Below are 22970 nucleotides of genomic sequence, written 5' to 3'. Positions count from 1 at the left end.
CGCTGTGCTCAGTTATTTCTAGGTTCCGAGGCACTTTTTAAAGGTACTTTGGTAATTGAATGTAGTTAAGTTCGGTCATCAGGTCGTTAGACTTATATTAATATTCCTGTAGGAAAATGTCATGAATTTAGGTTAGTTGGTTCCTATTTTTGTTTAAGATATTTGTCAAATTCCCCCTGGAACTATTCCATGGTTTGGGTACGTTAATGATACACAAGGACATCTCAGTAACGTGATATATCTCCTGAGACAACTCTTGGAGCATGACGGGGGGTTGAACCAATATTCTGGGTGAAGGTGCATCTGGGGTGACCCCGGACGGTGACCCCGGCCTGTGACCCTGGCCTGTGACCCTGGCCTGTGACCCCGGCCTGTGACCCCGGCCTGTGACCCCGGCCTGTGACCCCGGACGGTGACCCCGGCCAGTGACCTCAGCCAGTGACCTCAGCCTGCTCCAAATGACTTTATCATGTTGATAATATTTTATGTATTTGGGCGTCAAAAAAGTTTTTTTTTTTTTTAAGCTCGTCATAACAAAGCTGAGCATACATATTATAACACACTCAGCACTGAGAAAATTTGCCCAGAAAATGTGTTATGCTTTTCATATATTTTTCTGGGTGTGAAAACACTGTCAAGGCCTTGAAGCTGCTTTAAATATATATGTTTGATGTTTGTGAAAATACAACTGGAAAATTATTAGTTAGAAACAGTTTTGTCTTTCAAAGTTGAAAGACTTTGAAAGAGAAATTGAGAACATGTCCTTGCACTCAGCTCCTGGGCCTGACTCGTAGTAATAACTGACGTGTACATAATATCTTGTAAAGATTGTGATACGTACTAGGAGTACCCGGATATACCCGGGTCTCTCTCCCCCTTCCCCACACCTCCCTCACCCCCATCTGAGCCACCTGGACCATCCATCCAACTCTATCTAAACATCAACTAGCTCTAAATACCCGAAGTCTTCATTTTCTCCGTTATTTCTGTGCTCGTTTCCTAATTACTGACTCAGCCTGGCCTTCCCTTGTTCCCGTAAGTTGTCGGTGATTTACCCGGCTTAAGGTGGCGGACAGTTCCTGGTGAACAGTACATCATCCCACAGTGGGAGTATTATGGCGTTAACAACCAGGACTGATCTTGTGCTGTACACACCTCTCCCGTCCCCTTAGTATTAGATCACATCTTACTTTATATGCAACCACACATGTAATTAGTATGTGTGGGCTCACCTAGTTGTGCTTGCGGGGGTTGAGCTCTGGCTCTTTGGTTCCGCCTCTCAACTGTCAATCAACTGGTGTACAGATTCCTGAGCCTACTGGGCTCTATCATATGTACATTTGAAACTGTGTATGAAGTCAGCCTCCACCACACGACTGCCTAATGCATTCCATATGCCAACTACTCTGACACTGATAAAATGATTTCTAACGTCCCTGATAAAATGATTTCTAACGTCCCTGTGGCTCATGTGGGTACTCAGTTTCCACCTGTGTCCCCTTGTTCCCGTACCACCCGTGTTACAGTTTTTCTTTATCTACCCTGTCATTTCCTCTGAGAATTTAATAGGTAGTGATCATGTCTCCCCGAGCTCTCCTGTCTTCCAGCGACGTCAGGTGCATTTCACACAGCGATTCCTCGTAACTCATGCCGCTTAGTTCTGGGACTAACCTAGTGGCATACTTCTGAACTTCGTGTGTGTGTGTGTATTCACCTATACTCATCTACTTGTGCTTGCGGGGGTTGAACTCTGGCTCTTTGTTCCCGCCTCTCAACTGTCAATCAATTTGTATGTGTGCGTGCGTGTGTATGTGCGTGCGTGCGTGTGCGTGTGTGATTGTGTGTGCGCATGCGCGCGCGTGTGCGTGAAAACATGTTCTATACAATTAAGTTTCGGGTAAGAAATGTCCAAGACGGTGGAAATACAGTGGAGTAGCTTTAGATGTAAACAGAACCCTTGTGTGTGGAGCTGAGACGAGCTGCAGGAGGCGCAGACAAGGTCAGGAGGACACAAGACATGAGTCTGCAATAGCCGCAACATACAGGCGTCTTGACTGCCTTTGATCCAGGCTCTAGAGAACGATAGAGCCGGTGCTCACGTCCACTGAGAGAGCTGGGGACAAGAGGCTGCTGGAGAGGGCGCTCACGGCTCATGTGTCACGTGCTCAGGCGGTGCTCAGTCGTCCTTGCTGCACAATAATACTTCTTCCAGTCGCCAATAATATAAACAAATAATTGTTATCTTTAGTTTTCATTTGCATCAATAGTTCTTCACTTTCATTAATTATCTTTTAACTTTGGTTCCTATCGACTTTTGTTATTGTTGCATCCACAGGGAGCCGGTCGGCCGAGCGGACAGCACACTGTACTTGTGATCCTGTGGCCCGGGTTCGATCCCGGGCGCCGGCGAGAAACAATGGGCAGAGTTTCTTTCACCCTATACCCCTGTTACTTAGCAGTAAAAATAGGTACCTGGGTGTTAGTCAGCTGTCACGGGCTGCTTCCTGGGGGTGGAGGCCTGGTCGAGGACCGGGCCGCGGGGACACTAAAGCCCCGAAATCATCTCAAGATAACCTCCACCACCTTCCTCTTCACCCATAATACCTTCGTTCTTAACTTAAATCATCCGCTTTATAACTACGGTAAGTGGACCATAGTCACTTTAGCGAAACATTAGGTCACAACCCTTGGTCCCTCCTCCATCTTAAGACTGGTCAAGGTGTTAACATGGTCGTTTGAGTACAGATCCGTGATTGTTTCTTATTGTTGCGTAAAATGCATGTAAGATTTCTTACGAGATTTGGCGGGATCTCTTAAGCCTGTAGTTACCCAGGCAGCTTAGGCTTTTGACGTCATGCTGGTTTTGGAGGTGATGGTAGCGATGGGAGACGGTGTGGGTGTGTTGGTTTGAGACCTCTTAACCATCTCTGGAGGTGGCTGTCGTTGATATGGCGTGATGACGGACTTACGGAATGTACACCTTTGGATACCACAATATTAAGGTTCCACAATACCTTACTGACTAACCCGGGAGTATACTTCATTCTTGGACATAATTCAGGACTAAAGTAAACCTTATATATACATCGAGAAGTTATGTACACCTCTCGATGTATACACCAAGAAGTTGGGTACACCTCTGTGTATACACCAAGAAGTTGGGTACACCTCTGTGTATACACCAAGAAGTTGGGTACACCTCTGTGTATACACCAAGAAGTTGGGTACACCTCTGTGTATACACCAAGAAGTTGGGTACACCTCCCTGTATACACCAAGAAGTTAGGTACACCTCCCTGTATACACCAAGAAGTTAGGTACACCACCCTGTATACACCAAGAAGTTAGGTACACCTCCCTGTATACACCAAGAAGTTAGGTACACCACCCTGTGTATATCTCTTCAATCAGTTGGGAGGTCGTCAGGCGTGCCAGTTTTACGTCACTCTTGGAAACATTCAACAATGGAACGTCGCAGAATGTTGGAAACTTCTCGTACAGAAGATAGTTTCAGGAAACTTGTTTGGTGTTATTTCAGTAGTGAGCTGGTGAGCCTCCACGGGAGAGCGCTGTTAAGATCACGGTTCCCTTGATCGCTCATTTATTGTAACTCTTGTCTAGATACCAGCTAACGCTTCCTACCCCCTTCTCTCTCTCTCTCTCTCTCTCTCTCTCTCTCTCTCTCTCTCTCTCTCTCTCTCTCTCTCTCTCTCTCTCTCTCTCTCTCTCTCTCTCTCTCTCAGAAATCATTTAATCTTGGCGTCGTTGTGAGGGTCTTGAGGAATTAGACACAACTTCTGGGGATGGTTTGTGTCAGGAGAGGTCAACTCCCACAGCTGCACAAGGCAGAGGTCAACTACCACAGCTGCACAAGGCAGAGGTCAACTACCACAGCTGCACAAGACAGAGGTCAACTACCACAGCTGCACAAGACAGAGGTCAACTACCACAGCTGCACAAGACAGAGGTCAACTACCACAGCTGCACAAGACAGAGGTCATCTACCACAGCTGCACAAGACAGAGGTCAACTACCACAGCTGCACAAGACAGAGGTCAACTACCACAGCTGCACAAGGCAGAGGTCAACTACCACAGCTGCACAAGACAGAGGTCAACTACCACAGCTGCACTACAGAATGATAGTTTCTTCCACAGGCGTGAAATATTTAGTGGGGAAGGAAAGGAAACTATCAGGAGAAACCGGCAAGCCATTACGACTATTTAGCTCTTGCAAGGGATCAGGATAAGGATCTGGGGAGGTAAGGAATGGTGCCCAACAACTTGCATGGTCGGGGATTGAACGCGGACTTGTATGAAGCGAGACCGTGGCTCTACCGTCCAGCCCAAGTGTTAGCTTGAGTGTGGGGGAGTGACCCTTCATACCAAGCTCCTCTGCTATTGCGTAGAGCCAGACAGTGTTGCACAGAGACGCAACATAAAGCTGGAGACTGCGAGGAGAAACACACTTCAATGTACAAGTTCAGTTCTCAACAAGTCTATAAATACAGTGTCTATCTCTCAGAAGTGCCGTGAGGACTCAAGCATGCGACCTTGGCTCTGAAACGTCTCCAGGTCATAGAAGGGGGAATACAAGATGGCTTCACAGTCAATCCACTTCAATTTCGATGTTATTAAACTCATCCAAAACTAAGGTGCCATAGTGAAGTTTAAGCGCATCTATTTGTACGTATTCTTGGACTAGCGATCCTCGGCTTCAATAAATTAGGTGGGATTGTCTGGGCTTAAATATTTGCGCCTAAGGAAAACTACTTCAAATTAGATGCTTGTGAGATCGTAAGGCCGTGATGGGGAATCAGTATACTTATATTTGTATTAGTGTGTAAATAATACCTTTGGTTGTCTCAAGCAAGCATATTGTATTGAGGGTGAGAGGAGTGTTTGGTCCCGGAGCCCGTGGTGCCAGCCTGGAGGGTCAGTCACTGGCACTGGCTGGTGTGGTACTGGGTGCCAGCCTCCTCTTCAACCTGTTTCTTGGCTGATTTTCTTCATTCTTCAACTCTTTGTTTTGTCTTTCGCATCCTCGACTTTTTATCTCTCCTGCGGTTTTTCGTTTACTCTCTCTCTCTCTTCTCTGATATCACTCTTTCCTCTTTATTATCTCCCTCCTTCTCACCTATATCTTAACTGGTCTATCCCTCCCTCATGCTATCCCTTCATCCAGCCATCCTCATCTGCCTACTTATCTCCTTCATTTCCTTCCTTCCCATATTCTCACCCTTCCCTTCCTACGTGCTTGCTACCCTCCAAACTCTCCCTCCATCGATCCCTTCAGCCACCTTTACTTACAATCCAACTCTATCCCACCCTCCGTCCCACCCTCCGTCCCACCCACCGTCCCATCCACCGTCCCATCCACCGTCCCATCGTGGGTTCGAGCGCGGCGACAGATGTCCCCTCAGTATTTGTGTGGTGTTGGCTGGAGCATCGCCTGGCCGGCCAACATTTACACAATGGTTGCTTGAGATTGCCTCCTCCATCTTGTCTTTATTACGCCGCCCCTGATAGTCACGGTATTGATTGTCGCTTCCCCATGTGTGTTGTGTGTGTGTGTGTGTGTGTGTACTCACCTAGTTGTACTCACCTAGTTGTGTTTGCGGGGGTTGAGCTCTGGCTCTTTGGTCCCGCCTCTCAACCGTCAATCAACAGGTGTACAGATTCCTGAGCCTATCGGGCTCTGTCATATCTACACTTGAAACTGTGTATGGAGTCAGCCTCCACCACATCACCCCCTAATGCATTCCATTTGTCAACCACTCTGACACTAAAAAAGTTCTTTCTAATATCTCTGTGGCTCATTTGGGCACTCAGTTTCCACCTGTGTCCCCTTGTGCGTGTTCCCCTTGTGTTAAATAGACTGTCTTTATCTACCCTATCAATCCCCTTCAGAATCTTGAATGTGGTGATCATGTCCCCCCTAACTCTTCTGTCTTCCAGCGAAGTGAGGTTTAATTCCCGTAGTCTCTCCTCGTAGCTCATACCTCTCAGCTCGGGTACTAGTCTGGTGGCAAACCTTTGAACCTTTTCCAGTTTAGTCTTATCCTTGACTAGATATGGACTCCATGCTGAGCTCTCCATGCTGTGTGTGTGTGTGTGTGTGTGTGTGTGTGTGTGTGTGTGTGTGTGTGTGTGTGTGTGTGTGTGTGTGTGTGTGTGTGTGTGTGTGTGTGTGTGTGTGTGTGTGTGTGTGTATGTGTGTGTGTGTGTGTGTGTGTTAGGTATGTATAGGATCATCGGTAGTTCAATACAGTGTTTTCGCTTGTGTTTTGGCCTTATTTATTTTTAAAATTCAATTGAATCGGAGTCGACAATTTCCTCATCTAATCCAAATAATTTGTTTACAACCCTTATAGCGGAGAAGTTCCTTTTGACGCGTCTGTGAGTCATTTGTGTCTGTCCAGGTGGTCCCCCGATCTACCACTCGTCACTTGGAGCATTGCTTCTCTATTTGGTTAATTCCGCTTAGAATCTCTCATATTTTTTCCTCCAGTGTGATAAGGCTAAATTTCCCTAGTTTTTTTCATTGCTCAGATCCCTCAGCTTAGGAAAGAAACATGTTGCTTATCTTTGGAATTTTCTCGATATGTTTTGTGTTTCTTTGGGTGGGGTTTCTATGCCGGTGATGCATACCTCAGATTGAGTCGCACGTACGTTATATTAGCTTTTGGATGGATCGTTGCCCAAGTCACTGAATGCTATCCCGCAATGGCCTGTTTGGTATATGCTAAAGACATTATTCTGCCGATATGCGCTTCTTGTCATAAATTTGGAGTTATGTCTTCTCCGTACTCAGATTCCGTTACTCCGTAGTAAACGAGTTGTAAATCATAGATTTGATCAGCAGTATATCACTCCTTCCCTGGGATTGCCTAGGAAGCGTTGCATAAGTGATCATTTCAATCATTCCTACTATTGTTATTTCTAGGCTTTGCGTTCTCGTTCCTTCACTTGAGTTCACAAAGTTTGTTTGACATTCAATCTTCATATGTGCACAAGATTTTTACACTTCATTGCCGCTATGTCTTCTGGTCAGCAGCTGGCAGCCTTGACGTGAGGTATTAAGTGGTCTCAGGTGTAGAAGGCAGGGAATAGGTGGGGTAGAATGGGTGGGTAGAATGGGTGGGTAGAATGGGTGCAGGGAAGAGCTTGATCGTGAAGGCCAGTAAAGGAATGATGGTTACTGAAGTAAATGCTAATGGAAAAGGAGTCTAGTCTTGTTGATAGTGAGTGATTAAGATGCCTTGTGTGACAAGAACTTGTGAATTAAGGGGTAAATGGGTCTGGAGGAGTGTGCAGAGAAATGTTTTATGACGTAAATCGACGCGGAGAGTTTGTTTGGTGGGGGTGGGGGGGGGGGGGTTAAGGGGCGTATGGAGAGACGACATCCTGGCTAATTATACTGTCAACACTAGTGTCTGCTCGTAACTGTCTGCCTTCCTGATGGATTGCTTTTGTATTCCATCTGTAGCTGGTCCACCTCTTGTGTAATTTCTTTGGCATGCGTTGTTCTTGACGCGTCTGGCAAGTGGCGAGAGTTCTTGCCCCTAGCTGCCTTCCTCTCTCTCTTACTGGCTGCCCCTTGCCCCCCCCCCCCCTCTCTCTCTCTCTCTCTCTCTCTCTCTCTCTCTCTCTCTCTCTCTCTCTCTCTCTCTCTCTCTCTCTCTCTCTCTCTCTCTCTCTCTCTCTCACACACAAACGCACACACACACATTGCAAGAAAAGTTCTCTGGATTTCGATTTAGACAGATGTTAGCGAGGTTGTAACTCTGGCCGACGGGACTCTGGTGTTCCCGGGAAAGTTGTAATGAACAAAATCTCTTCAAGGCGTAAGACATCGGCCACAAGGGGAAACAAGCCCAACACAACGATAAATAAGGAGAGAGAGAGAGAGAGAAAGAGAGAGAGAGAGAGAGAGAGAGAGAGAGAGAGAGAGAGAGAGAGAGAGAGAGAGAGAGAGAGAGAGAGAGAGAGAGAGAATAAATATACACACGCACGAAAAGGCGTGTTGATCAGAAATATCGGAAGTTACACATAACGCCCTCGGCAAAACAACAGAAAGATGTCAATAAAGTCCTTCATCACCAAGGTTGAGGAGCTTTTGCATCCAACGGCCGAGGTCAACACTACCAGTGTAGGGAACTAGGGGAGGGGTCAGGTCAACACTACCAGTGTAGGGAGGGGTCAGGTCAACACAACCAGTGTAGGGAACTAGGGGAGGGGTCAGGTCAACACTACCAGTGTAGGGAACTAGGGGAGGGGTCAGGTCAACACTACCAGTGTAGGGAACTAGGGGAGGGGTCAGGTCAACACAACCAGTGTAGGGAACTAGGGGAGGGGTCAGGTCAACACAACCAGTGTAGGGAGGGGTCAGGTCAACACAACCAGTGTAGGGAGGGGTCAGGTCAACACAACCAGTGTAGGGAACTAGGGGAGGGGTCAGGTCAACACTACCAGTGTAGGGAACTAGGGGAGGGGTCAGGTCAACACAACCAGTGTAGGGAGGGGTCAGGTCAACACTACCAGTGTAGGGAACTAGGGGAGGGGTCAGGTCAACACAACCAGTGTAGGGAGGGGTCAGGTCAACACAACCAGTGTAGGGAGGGGTCAGGTCAACACAACCAGTGTAGGGAACTAGGGGAGGGGTCAGGTCAACACTACCAGTGTAGGGAACTAGGGGAGGGGTCAGGTCAACACTACCAGTGTAGGGAACTAGGGGAGGGGTCAGGTCAACACAACCAGTGTAGGGAACTAGGGGAGGGGTCAGGTCAACACAACCAGTGTAGGGAGGGGTCAGGTCAACACAACCAGTGTAGGGAGGGGTCAGGTCAACACAACCAGTGTAGGGAACTAGGGGAGGGGTCAGGTCAACACTACCAGTGTAGGGAACTAGGGGAGGGGTCAGGTCAACACTACCAGTGTAGGGAACTAGGGGAGGGGTCAGGTCAACACTACCAGTGTAGGGAACTAGGGGAGGGGTCAGGTCAACACAACCAGTGTAGGGAGGGGTCAGGTCAACACAACCAGTGTAGGGAACTAGGGGAGGGGTCAGGTCAACACTACCAGTGTAGGGAACTAGGGGAGGGGTCAGGTCAACACTACCAGTGTAGGGAACTAGGGGAGGGGTCAGGTCAACACAACCAGTGTAGGGAACTAGGGGAGGGGTCAGGTCAACACAACCAGTGTAGGGAACTAGGGGAGGGGTCAGGTCAACACAACCAGTGTAGGGAACTAGGGGAGGGGTCAGGTCAACACTACCAGTGTAGGGAACTAGGGGAGGGGTCAGGTCAACACAACCAGTGTAGGGAACTAGGGGAGGGGTCAGGTCAACACAACCAGTGTAGGGAACTAGGGGAGGGGTCAGGTCAACACTACCAGTGTAGGGAACTAGGGGAGGGGTCAGGTCAACACAACTAGTGCAGAGGTGGGGATTGAAACGGATATAGACAATCAAATACACGCTCGAGGAGAGAGAAAAAATAGGTAGGGGGAGGCCGTCCAATATTGGCAGAGATGGGGGTAGCGCGCCCACCAGAGAAACGCCAAGGGTAAGGGGTATATGAGTGTGGGAGATGGTGAGGGTGTTGGAGATGGTGAGGGTGTGGGAGATGGTGAGGGTGTGGGAGATGGTGAGGGTGTGGGAGATGGTGAGGATGTGGGAGATGGTGAGGGTGTGGGAGATGGTGAGGGTGTGGGAGATGGTGAGGGTGTTGGAGATGGTGAGGGTGTGGGAGATGGTGAGGATGCGGGAGATGGTGAGGGTGTGGGAGATGGTGAGGGTGTGGGAGATGGTGAGGGTGTTGGAGATGGTGAGGGTGTGGGAGATGGTGAGGGTGTGGGAGATGGTGAGGGTGTGGGAGATGGTGAGGGTGTGGGAGATGGTGAGGGTGTGGGAGATGGTGAGGGTGTGGGAGATGGTGAGGATGTGGGAGATAGTGAGGGTGTGGGAGATAGTGAGGGTGTGGGAGATGGTGAGGGTGTTGGAGATGGTGAGGGTGTGGGAGATAGTGAGGGTGTGGGAGACCATGAGCGTGAAGCCTGCCTGCCCCCAGCGTGACGAGTGAGCCTAGCGTGATGACCAGTATTCGCCTCGCCCGAAGTTGGGCTGCATTGATTTCCTATGATGAAGATGCTTTGTTTTGCAATAAGCGGTGACAACAGTGGAAGAGGTTGAGGAGTGTGTGTTTATACTCAGCTGTGTGTGCGTGAGGGAAGAGCAAGGAGAGTGTAGCACAGACAAGACGAGAGAGAGGGGGAGGGAGGGAGGGAGAGAGAGAGAGAGAGAGAGAGAGAGAGACAGAGAGAGAGAGAGAGAGAGAGAGAGAGAGAGAGAGAGTAACATAAGAGCGTAGTAATATGAAGGGGAGAGTAAGTAGGAGGAGACAGGATATGTTGGTGAGAATGGGAAGGTGTGTGTGTCATGGGAGGGGAGTAGGCTGAGTGTATAGGCATATGGGTGGGGAGTAATGGATCAACGAATGGGAAGTTCCCCATGAATGAGGGACTCATCCGACCTAAGAAACGACGCTTTCCACTACACAGCCGCCTCATGAAACATCACCCACATTACATTTACATAGAGTTTTCGGTAATTGATGAATCAATTCATTCTATTTTATTTATCGGGTTCCTTAGTATATTCATCGACAACTTATTCCATTGACTAGTGTAGAGAAGCATATCGGTAAGTAGTGTAACCGTGGTTGCAATCTCCGTGGAGTTTTAATTTATTTAGAATCTGAATGTGTCTCTGTATGACTAACCATCCTGTGTGATGGGGATTTTTAGCATCACGTATCTAGTTTTCGACACATTGTCGTGATGTATCAGTGAGAAAATCCCCAGCAGCCGTGATGGGGATTCGAACCTATGCGCTGAGTATTCCCAGATGCTCGCTCTAGACGACTACGCCACGACATAGTACTCTGGGAGGTATTCCCAGAGCGTGCGTCTGGGAACACCTAGCGCATTTAGGTTCGAATCCCCTTCACGGCTGCTGTGGATTTTATCATTGATGTATCAAGATAATGTGAGTTCTCTGTTTACTAATGTTAACTATTATTTTCACTGAAATATCACTATACATGCCACCAAAATATTACTACCAACTTCACCGCCAGTACACCGTATCACAATCATCGACCTCCAAGTCACTGTGTACAGTGCCAGTCACTGTTGACTATTGAGAAAGCTTTTTGGCAGCCAAAGGTCTCTGCCAAATCGACGAAGTATATCACAGTGACGTAGGTGATGCAAATTTAATGAGAAGACTCGGAACAGATCACGAGGACAAAATAATTTTAGAATACCTAGACAGCCTACAGTAATGGGTTGAGAAATGGCTTCCAGAAATCAATACAAGCAATTGTAAGGTGCTGAAAATGAGGTCAGGTGACCAACAGGATAGTTTTCAGTTAGTATATATAACATTAAATCTTACCCTAGGGGCTCACATAATTAGGATAACGCCACTAGAACCTAGGAAATTATCGAATATCAGAACAGCCATGAGCAACCTCAAAAAGGTGGTTTTCAGAACACATCAATACCACCACCAGACATATGAAGGTCAATAGGTCACCTACGCAGGTCACCAACCTCTAAGGGGGTCAGCATGTCACCCTCGCAGCGGTCACCCACATTCCTTCTTCCCCTCTGATGATGCTGAGGTGAGAACTTTTTCATTTTGGCAAGGAACTGCGGGACTCCGGCCATAGATTCCCATTACCGATGTGGTCTTCAGGGGCTGCTCAAGGAACTTTCACTGGAGGGGTTAAAACCCCGCAATTTACGAGAGGAAAAGGTGGAGGTTACTTAGCGAAGTCTTTCGTTATCTGTCAGCTCAGTCGACTTGGCCCACAGAAAGACTTGGCCCACAGAAACACTTGGCCTACAGAAAGACTTGGCCCACAGAAAGACTTGGGCCACAGAAAGACTTGGCCCCACGGAAAGACTTGGCCTACAGAAAGACTTGACCCACAGAAAGACTTGGCCCACAGAAAGACTTGACCCACAGAAAGACTTGACCTACAGAAAGACTTGACCCACAGAAAGACTCTAGACACAGAAAATCTTGGCCAAGTGTAATGAGAAGTAGACATAAATGTTCCTATATATTATATACACGCTAATCTGAACGCTAACACAAAGGGAACGGAAACAACTAATCAAATATAATAGCAGTAATAATAAATATAAAAATAGAATGAAATTAATAACAAAAATAATCAAAAGAATCACTATCAGAGCGACCGATGCTTTCCACAATAACTGACTGTATCAGCTCAACATGACCTCCACGGACCTGTATGTCTGGGCAGAGACCGGGTCTCGGAGACGCTGATCCTCGGAATCTCCGTAAGGTAAGGTACTCATACTGGCTCATACAGCTCATAATACAACACTTATTATTCTCATACAGTTCACAATACATCACTGCCAGTTCTCCTTCTCCCAGGGGGTGTGAGAGTACGTGTACTCGGGTGTCCATAAGACATGTGCCGTGGGAATTAGTGAATAAGAGTGAATATGTATGATACGAGGTAGGATTTGCAGTATGATGTGTGGTGTGGGCGATCATAGGTAATCCTTTAATTATCAATCTAGTGTGTGTTTTCAAAATAGATTTATTATATGAAAATCGTTCTCTAATAAGAGTGGCACTCTCTTGTTTGTTCCACCGGCACCCTGGTGATTGTTCCACCGGCACCCTGGGGATTGTTCCACCGGCACCCTGGTGATTGTTCCACCGGCACCCTGGTGATTGTTCCACCGGCACCCTGGGGATTGTTCCACCGGCTCCCTGGTGATTGTTCCACCGGCACCCTGGGGATTGTTCCACCGGCACCCTGGGGATTGTTCCACCGGCACCCTGGGGATTGTTCCACCTGCACCCTGGTGATTGTTCCACCGGCACCCTGGTGGTTGTTCCACCGGCACCCTGGTGATTGTTCCACCTGCACCCTGGTGATTGTTCCACCGGCACCCTGGTGATTGTTCCACCGGCACCCTGGTGGTTGTTCCACCGGCACCCTGGTGATTGTTCCACCTGCACCCTGGGGATTCTTCCACCGGCACCCCTAGTAATTGTTCCACCTGCACCCCTAGTAATTGTTCCACCGGCACCCTGGTGATTGTTCCACCGGCACCCTGGTGGTTGTTCCACCGGCACCCTGGTGGTTGTTCCACCGGCACCCTGGTGGTTGTTCCACCGGCACCCTGGTGGTTGTTCCACCGGCACCCTGGTGGTTGTTCCACCGGCACCCTGGTGATTGTTCCACCGGCACCCTGGGGATTGTTCCACCTGCACCCCTAGTAATTGTTCCACCTGCACCCCTAGTAATTGTTCCACCGGCACCCCTAGTAATTGTTCCACCGGCACCCTAGTAATTGTTCCACCGGCCCCCTGGTGACTGAAGTAACAGCCAATCACACAAGATGAGACACACTATGTTTAGACTCTGTACATTATGTGATCTTAGCATTATATTTATAAGTATTCCATGGGAAATTAGGCATAATTACCCCCTAATTAAGATATATTATGACCGGAGCTTCAACTATACTCCGTCGTTGGCAACTCACGCCGTTGGCGGTGTTGCCAGCTGGAAGCGCAGCGACGCTTTTTTTCGGTCAACCTGTCATACCTGTTCGCATTTAAACCGAAATTGATATTTGCTGTGCAAGACTGTTCGAAATTGTGCGTAGCTGTGCGTGTCTCTGTGCGTTGGATATGGATGTTTAAAAACCACAAAGTTTGCAGAAATAGAATGGGAAACCGGTTTGTGAGTGGAGTGCCTCAAGGCTCTTGTTTGGACCCACACATACACACACACACACACACACACACACACACACACACACACACACACACACACACACACACACACACACACACACACACACACACACACACACACACACACACACACACACACACACACACACACACACACACACACACACACACACACACACAAGACACCGTCACAGGGACAGCAGTCAATGATGTTTCAATTCATAACTACAGGTACGCTTCCAAGATAACTTCCTACTGTACCAAGATCATTTGCCACTTCCTTCTCTGCCAATGACCCGAGGCTTCAGGCAGAGTACTAATAAGAGTCAAATCTTGCCCACCAATCAGGCAGACGAGTCGCGCCCTGGCCAAGGAGGATTAATTAGGCACCAATCCTTATCTGTGTTCACCCCTATTCGTCCAGCCGTAATGTCACGAAGGCACGGCGCATCATAGCAGTAAATGAAGTGTATAGAGGAAGGGGAACTGCGGTGTCCCACGAGCGAGAGATGTGGCCGGATGTTCAGTCGGGATGTGTTGATAGGGAGTCCCTCGAGGGAGAGGTGTTTACGGGCTATTCATGCCCGTCCCTATCCCATGGGTTGAGCTGGGTATCCCACGGGCTAGATAACAGGGCGCCCCACGAGTGCCTGGTACTTCAATCTGTCCTTCTGCCCGGGGCGCGAGGAGCCGAGAAGTGTAAGGACGGGTAGGTGGGGAGAGGGAGGGAAGAGCAGAGGGGGAGAGTAGTGGTGGAGTTGTGGTAGTAGTGTGAGGGGAGGGAATGAGGGATGAATGGACAGGAAGACAGGCGGGCTGGGGACGGGAATGTTATGAATGAAGATGAGGCTGGCTGATGAATGGGGGCCACATAATGACCTTACACACTGTCAGAGAGACTCAGATCAGCAAGCTGGCGTCCTGAGTGGGTGGGCAGGTGGTGTGGTGAGTGGGTGGGCAGGTGGTGTGGTGAGTGGGTGGGCAGGTGGTGTGCTGTGTGGATGGCCAGGTGGTGTGGTGAGTGGGTGGGCAGGTAGTGTGGTGAGTGGGTGGGCAGGTGGTGTGGTGAGTGGGTGGGCAGGTAGTGTGGTGAGTGGGTGGGCAGGTGGTGTGGTGAGTGGGTGGGCAGGTAGTGTGGTGAGTGGGTGGGCAGGTGGTGTGGTGAGTGGGTGGGCAGGTGGTGTGGTGAGTGGGTGGGCAGGTAGTGTGGTGAGTGGGTGGGCAGGTGGTGTGGTGAGTGGGTGGGCAGGTGGTGTGGTGAGTGGGTGGGCAGGTAGTGTGGTGAGTGGGTGGGCAGGTGGTGTGGTGAGTGGGTGGGCAGGTGGTGTGGTGAGTGGGTGGGCAGGTAGTGTGGTGAGTGGGTGGGCAGGTGGTGTGGTGAGTGGGTGGGCAGGTGGTGTGGTGAGTGGGTGGGCAGGTAGTGTGGTGAGTGGGTGGGCAGGTGGTGTGGTGAGTGGGTGGGCAGGTAGTGTGGTGAGTGGGTGGGCAGGTGGTGTGGTGAGTGGGTGGGCAGGTGGTGTGGTGAGTGGGTGGGCAGGTAGTGTGGTGAGTGGGTGGGCAGGTGGTGTGGTGAGTGGGTGGGCAGGTAGTGTGGTGAGTGGGTGGGCAGGTAGTGTGGTGAGTGGGTGGGCAGGTAGTGTGGTGAGTGGGTGGGCAGGTGGTGTGGTGAGTGGGTGGGCAGGTAGTGTGGTGAGTGGGTGGGCAGGTGGTGTGGTGAGTGGGTGGGCAGGTAGTGTGGTGAGTGGGTGGGCAGGTGGTGTGGTGAGTGGGTGGGCAGGTGGTGTGGTGAGTGGGTGGGCAGGTAGTGTGGTGAGTGGGTGGGCAGGTGGTGTGGTGAGTGGGTGGGCAGGTGGTGTGGTGAGTGGGTGGGCAGGTAGTGTGGTGAGTGGGTGGGCAGGTAGTGTGGTGAGTGGGTGGGCAGGTGGTGTGGTGAGTGGGTGGGCAGGTAGTGTGGTGAGTGGGTGGGCAGGTGGTGTGGTGAGTGGGTGGGCAGGTGGTGTGGTGAGTGGGTGGGCAGGTAGTGTGGTGAGTGGGTGGGCAGGTGGTGTGGTGAGTGGGTGGGCAGGTGGTGTGGTGAGTGGGTGGGCAGGTAGTGTGGTGAGTGGGTGGGCAGCAGGTGGGAGTAGGGTGGGCAGCAGGTGGGAGTAGGGTGGGCAGCAGGTGGGAGTAGGGTGGGCAGCAGGTGGGAGTAGGGTGGGCAGAGCAGGTGGCCGTGGGGTGGGCAGAGCAGGTGGCCGTGGGGTGGGCAGCAGGTGGCCGTGGGGTGGGCAGCAGGTGGGAGTAGGGTGGGCAGCAGGTGGGAGTAGGGTGGGCAGCAGGTGGCCGTGGGGTGGGCAGCAGGTGGCCGTGGGGTGGGCAGCAGGTGGGAGTAGGGTGGGCAGCAGGTGGGAGTAGGGTGGGCAGCAGGTGGGAGTAGGGTGGGCAGCAGGTGGCCGTAGGGTGGGCAGCAGGTGGCCGTGGGGTGGGCAGCAGGTGGGAGTAGGGTGGGCAGCAGGTGGCAGTAGGGTGGGCAGCAGGTGGCAGTAGGGTGGGCAGCAGGTGGCCGTGGGGTGGGCAGCAGGTGGCCGTGGGGTGGGCAGCAGGTGGGAGTAGGGTGGGCAGCAGGTGGGAGTAGGGTGGGCAGCAGGTGGCCGTGGGGTGGGCAGCAGGTGGCCGTGGGGTGGGCAGCAGGTGGCCGTGGGGTGGGCAGCAGGTGGGAGTAGGGTGGGCAGCAGGTGGGAGTAGGGTGGGCAGCAGGTGGCCGTAGGGTGGGCAGCAGGTGGCCGTGGGGTGGGCAGCAGGTGGGAGTAGGGTGGGCAGCAGGTGGCAGTAGGGTGGGCAGCAGGTGGCAGTAGGGTGGGCAGCAGGTGGCCGTGGGGTGGGCAGCAGGTGGGAGTAGGGTGGGCAGCAGGTGGGAGTAGGGTGGGCATGGAGTGCCAGGCCGGAAGGGACCACCAACAGCGGGCCTTCACTAGCCTGGCACCGTACTCACTTTGATAATAACTTGACGAGACTCTGTGATCGTTCTTGGCACCTGTGATTGGTGAGTGCTTGTGTCTGTTGGGGGTGACGAGGGTTGAGGCGCGTACACACTCTTACACTTACGCTAGTGACTTACGCTCTGGGTCATGGACTCTCACAACACCTCCTCTCCCTCCTCCTAACCCATCCCCTCCTCCTCTCCCTTCTCCTCTTCTCTCTCCCTCCTCCTCTCCCTTCTCCTCTTCTCTCTCCCTCCTCCTCTCCCTTCTCCTCTTCTCTCTCCCTCCTCCTCTCCCTTCTCCTCTTCTCTCTCCCTCCTCCTCCTCCGTCCTCGAAGCTGCTTATTGCTAATTTCGAGTGTAATCGTAGTGATTATTTTTGAGTCATAATGCCTGGCTCTTTCTCTTGATAACTAATACTCTTTCTCGATGTCAATATTTCTTTCTCTTTTCGCTAAAAACATATTCATTGCGAGTGCACTCACCTACTTGTATATGCGGGGGGATGAGCTGCTACTCTTGGGTCCCGCCTCTCTGTACTTAATGGATTGGTGTATAGATTCCAAGGGTTTTAAGGGTGTCAAATCTATATTTAAATGTGGCTGTTGCACCAAGCACCTAGTTGTGCTTGTTGGGGTTGAGTTCTGGCTCTTTGGGCCCGCCTCTCAACCGTCAATCCATCAACTTTTTTTCACACACACACACACACACACACACACGCACGCACGCACGCACGCACGCACGCACGCACGCACACGCGCGCGCACACACACACACACACACACACACACACACACACACACACACACACGCACACGCACACGCACGCACACACACACACACACACACACACACACACACACACACACACACACACACACACACACAGGAAGCCCCCCCCCCCGTAATAACTGTCTATCTCCCAGGTACCTGTTTACTGCTAGGTAACAAGGGCGTTAAGGGTGAAAGAAACTCAGCCCATTTGTTTCCGCCTCCACCGGGGATCGAACCCGGAACCTCAGGACTACGAACCCCAAGCGCTGTCCACTGAGCCACCAGTCCCTGTAAGGGTGTGCGTGCGTGCGTGCGTTCTTGCGTATTCCTTCCAAAATAATAGTTTTCAAGTTGAGAAAACTTTAAGAATATCCGTGTAGGATTATCTTCGTTATTTATCCCAATTAGGTTGTGTGTAGTGCTATAGTTCCCTGGTGGTCGGATCACCGTACCATGTGCCCCTAACGACCCCGTCTAGCAAGCTGGTGCTTCAAGTCGTCTTGGTTGGTGTCTCAGATGACACTGATCAGTATTCCAGGTGTCGCCTCCCAGGACGCACTTGGGAGTGACCGGCGCCTCCCAGGACACACTTGGGTGAGACGGGCGCCTCCCAGGACACACTTGGGAGTGACCGGCGCCTCCCAGGACACACTTGGGTGAGACGGGCGCCTCCCAGGACACACTTGGGTGAGACGGGCGCCTCCCAGGACGCACTTGGGTGAGACGGGCGCCTCCCAGGACACACTTGGGTGAGACGGGCGCCTCCCAGGACGCACTTGGGAGTGACCGGCGCCTCCCAGGACACACTTGGGTGAGACGGGCGCCTCCCAGGACACACTTGGGTGAGACGGGCGCCTCCCAGGACACACTTGGGTGAGACGGGCGCCTCCCAGGACACACTTGGGTGAGACGAGCGCCTCCCAGGACACACTTGGGTGAGACGGGCGCCTCCCAGGACACACTTGGGTGAGACGGGCGCCTCCCAGGACGCACTTGGGTGAGACGGGCGCCTCCCAGGACACACTTGGGGGAGACGGGCGCCTCCCAGGACACACTTGGGTGAGACGGGCGCCTCCCAGGACGCACTTGGGTGAGGCGAGCGCCTCCCAGGACGCACTTGGGTGAGACGGGCGCCTCCCAGGACGCACTTGAGTCAGACCTGAGGGCCTCCCGCTCACCCATGAGGGCCCGAGAGCAAAGTTATTAGTTACCGCAAGTTAATTCACACCGCCGCTGGGGATTATATTGGCTCTGGAACTCTGTAAACGAACGCGTAAAGTCGCTTTGAAATGCTGAGTGTGTGAGGCTAATGGCTACGGTTTGTAAATATATGGGCGCAGCGCCAAGCCTGCGGTGTGTGTGTGTGTGTGTGTGTGTGATGGGAGGGTGAGAGCGGCTGTGAGGGAGGAGGGTGAGAGAGAGAGAGAGGCAGGGAGAGGGGAGGGAGATAGGGAGAGAGAGAGAGGCAGGGAGAGGGGTGGCAAAGATGGGGTTAAGAGGAGAGAGAGAGAGAGAGAGAGAGAGAGAGAGAGATAGAGAGAGAGAGAGAGAGAGAGAGAGAGAGAGAGAGAGAGAGAGAGAGAGAGAGAGATAGAGAGAGAGAGAGAGAGAGAGAGAGAGAGAGAGAGAGAGAGAGAGATATAAGGTGAGAGAGACGTGAGGCTAGAGATGAGGGAAGGGAGAGATGGGGTGAGGGATAGAGAGGGGAGGTGGAAAGCAGGACGTAGAGAGGGGGAATAACAAAGATAATAATCACAGAGGCGAAACAGTTCGGTACAGAGAAGCAGGAATTGGAGAAGAGTGAAAATAGGGAGTAACGAGTGAAGGAAGGGAGAACAGGAGGACTTGGAGAGGAATTAAAGAGAGGGAGAAAGAGAAGATAGAAACAGACTACAGACAGAGAACAAGGAACAAGTAAGAACAAGGACCACAGGCGAACAAGCAGTACACGTACATAAGAACAACCAAAAAGAGTTCCAACGTCTTGAGGTAAATACCTGAAAAATTCCCAAAATAATCACACTGGGCAAAGTGGCAGCCAACACACAGAAAACGATAAAGAAGTATGCGAGGTGCACAGTTAAATATTTCAGAAACGCATTAACCGGGAGTTGGCAATGGCCCGGACCCCAGGTATTGGAGAGCAGACTCAACCAATCACAGAGCAAGCACAGCAGTGACGTATAAGTAGTACCAGCAGTGACGTCATAAGTGATATCACAGCAATGACGTCATAAGTGGTATCACAGCAGTGACGTCATAACTGAGGGCACAGCTAATAAGTGTGCCAGTGTTAAACAATCAAATGATTGCCTGGTTCATTGATTGGTGGAGGATTTGGTCTCAATGCTTACTTGATTGGGTAACTGGCTGACTAAATGTTCGCTTAATTACTTGGTTGTTAAGGAGTTTGTTGATTGACTGAACAAGATATAAACTACCCAGCAGAGTGTAGGTCAACCGGAAGTGGGTGAAGGTGATTAACAGGGTCACGGTTCACCGTAGTGAAGGCTGAGGCCAGTATTGGTGACCCTCCTGGTAATCTCAGACGCCAGAAGCAAGTCCCTGGTAATTAGCCACACATTGGAGATTAATATTACAAATTATAATGAGATCAGGTAATTGGGTCAGTGATAATGTCTGGTGGTAGTTATGGAGTCTTAAGGCGCGGCTTATACGGTGGTTGGTGGTGGTAGTTTGGTGGTGATGGTGTGGTAGTGGTGGTGTGGTGGTGTAGTAGTGGTGGTGTGGTAGTGGTGGTGTGGTAGTAGTGGTGTGGTAGTGGTTTGGTGGTGTAGTATTGGTGTGGTAGTGGTGGTGTGGTAGTGGTGGTGTGGTAGTGGTGGTGTAGTAGTGGTGTGGTAGTGGTGGTGTGGTAGTGGTGGTGTAGTAGTGGTGGTGTGGTAGTGGTGGTGTAGTAGTGGTGGTGTGGTAGTGGTGGTGTGGTAGTGGTGGTGTGGTAGTGGTGGTGTAGAAGTGGTAGTTTGGTGGTGATGGTGTGGTGGTGGTGGTGTGGTAGTAGTGGTGTGGTAGTGGTGGTGTGGTAGTGGTGGTGTGGTAGTGATGGTGTGGTAGTGGTGGTGATGGTGTGGTAGTGGTAGTGGTGGTGGTGGTGGTGGTAGTGGTGGTGTGGTAGTGGTGTGGTGGTGTAGTAGTAGTGGTGGTGTGGTAGTGGTGGTGTGGTAGTGGTGGTGTAGTAGTGGTGGTGTGGTAGTGGTGGTGTGGTGGTAGATATGATAGTCCGTGGTTGTAGTACTTACCTACTAGTGAGTACAGGGAAGTGAGGTCTATCTCCTTACGCCCCCGCCTGCTAGCCTTGTTGTACCTATTGGGCAATAATTGAACTATTTTCACGTTCTAATTCTTTGCCGAATCTGGTCTTAAAATTTACGGACGGATGGAGGTGGCTTCCACAACTTCTGCAGTACATTCCACTTGTTGATCCACTCGTAAAGGGAGCGAGAATTTATCAGTACATTCTCATTTGTGTTTCCAGCTTCCCCCCTGTGTCCTCTTGTCCTACTTTCTCTCCAGTTGAAGACGTTGTCCTTGACCGTCTTGTCTATCTCCCTCTTTATATTGTATATTGTGACCATTACCCTCTGTTCCTTGTATTCTCTAGGGTTGTGAAATTTAATTTCACTAAGTTATTCTCAAGACTGTTGCCTGTCTTGTTGCAAAACTTTGTACTTTCTCAATTTTGGTTGTATGCTCCACAGGGTGTGGATACCACGCCGGTGCTGGTAGCGGTGGTAGTGGGAATGGTGGTAGTGATGGTGGTGGGTGGTAGTGGGGATGGTGGTGGTGGGGATGGTGGTAGTGGGGATGGTGGTGGTGGGTGGTAGTGGGGATGGTGGTGGTGGGTGGTAGTGGGGATGGTGGTGGTGGGGATGGTGGTGGTGGGTGGTAGTGGTGGTGGTGGTGATGGTGGGTGGTAGTGGTGGTGGTAGTGGTGGTGGTGGTGGTGGTGATGGTGGTGGGTGGTAGTGGGGATGGTGGGTGGTAGTGGGGATGGTGGTGGTGGGGATGGTGGTGGTGGGGATGGTGGTGGTGGGTGGTAGTGGTAGTGGTGGTGGTGGTGGTGGTGATGGTGGGTGGTAGTGGTGGTGGTGGTGGTGGTGGTGGTGGTGATGGTGGGTGGTAGTGGGGATGGTGGTGGTGGGGATGGTGGTGGTGGGTGGTAGTGGGGATGGTGGTGGTGGGTGGTAGTGGGGATGGTGGTGGTGGGTGGTAGTGGTAGCGGTGGTGGTGGGTGGTAGTGGTAGTGGTGGTGGTGGTGGTGGGTGGTAGTGGGGATGGACGGGGTAGTGGGTGGTAGTGGGGATGGTGGTGGTGGTGGGTGGTAGTGGGGGTGGATGGTAGTGATAGTGGTGCTTGGGGTGGATGGTAATGGTAATGCTGGTGATAGTGGTAGTGGTGATAGTGGTAATAGTGGTGGGCGGTGATGATGGGTGGTAGTGGTGGTCTGCTGGTGGTAGTGGTGGTTGCATATTCCTTGACCTATATTTACTTATGTTTCATCTTGCGCATATGTTGAGTATATAATGCCAGATGAGGTGAAGTAAACACGTGGCTGACGGCCAAGGTTAGTTGATCGAAATAGTTTATATATTTGATGACACATGGACTATACATTTGTTTATAATGATTGTACTTCATCACATGTAATTATACTCTCAGCACATACATCTGAAAGTAACAGAAATGACGATTTGAACTTAATTTTGAGCTATTAGATTTTAAAAATGTCATTAGACGAGAGCTCTTGGATGAATTTGAAGAAAGCAGAACAGGGCAAATTGATTAGCAGGTCCATTGTTAATCACAATGGAATGTGTCAATTAAAACACGTATAGGACAAGTAACAACATCAGTAGACTAACAGACGTTGTCACAGCTCAAATACGACTTGCCCGGCGGGGAAGGAACGGTGCCCCATCCACTATTGAGTTACCGGGGATCGAACCCCGACCAACAAGATACGAGGCTGCCGCTATATCAAGCAGCCCAGCTCACCTCTCTAATACGACTTGGCTACAAGTATCTCTGGCAGTTGGGCTTGTATAGGGATCTAGATGAAGTAAAGTGTAGTGTGTGTGGACAAAGACAGGGGACACACAGTTGTGCATTATATCTTAGACTGTCAGAAATGGAAGTGACGACATTTCGGTCCGTCCAAGACCATTATCAAATCGACTTTATAATGGTTCATGACGGACCGAAACGTCGTACCTTCGGATATTTTTGCAATGTGTGGGCTGGGCGTCCGATTTTTATCCACGGTGTTGTGACGCATTGTGTCTATTGTAATGTTTGGCTGACACTTTGTTGTAGTGGTGACCTTGGCTGTAGTGGTGACCTTGGCTGTAGTGGTGACCCTGGCTGTAGTGGTGACCGAGTTGGTGACTGTCCGTACAAGAG

General features: G+C 50.9%; 1 protein-coding gene across 4 annotated transcripts in view; it reads left to right on the top strand.

Annotated features, from left to right (window-relative positions):
- The window catches only part of LOC123754009 (alkaline phosphatase), an 818565-nt gene that overhangs the window by 241233 nt on the left and 554362 nt on the right, over positions 1 to 22970 (top strand). The window lies entirely within an intron of this gene.

Source organism: Procambarus clarkii, chromosome 6 (assembly GCF_040958095.1).
Source record: "Procambarus clarkii isolate CNS0578487 chromosome 6, FALCON_Pclarkii_2.0, whole genome shotgun sequence".
Classification (NCBI taxonomy): Eukaryota; Metazoa; Arthropoda; class Malacostraca; order Decapoda; family Cambaridae; genus Procambarus; species Procambarus clarkii.
Note: the sequence above shows the minus strand (reverse complement) of the source record. Positions and strands in the feature narration are given on the sequence as shown.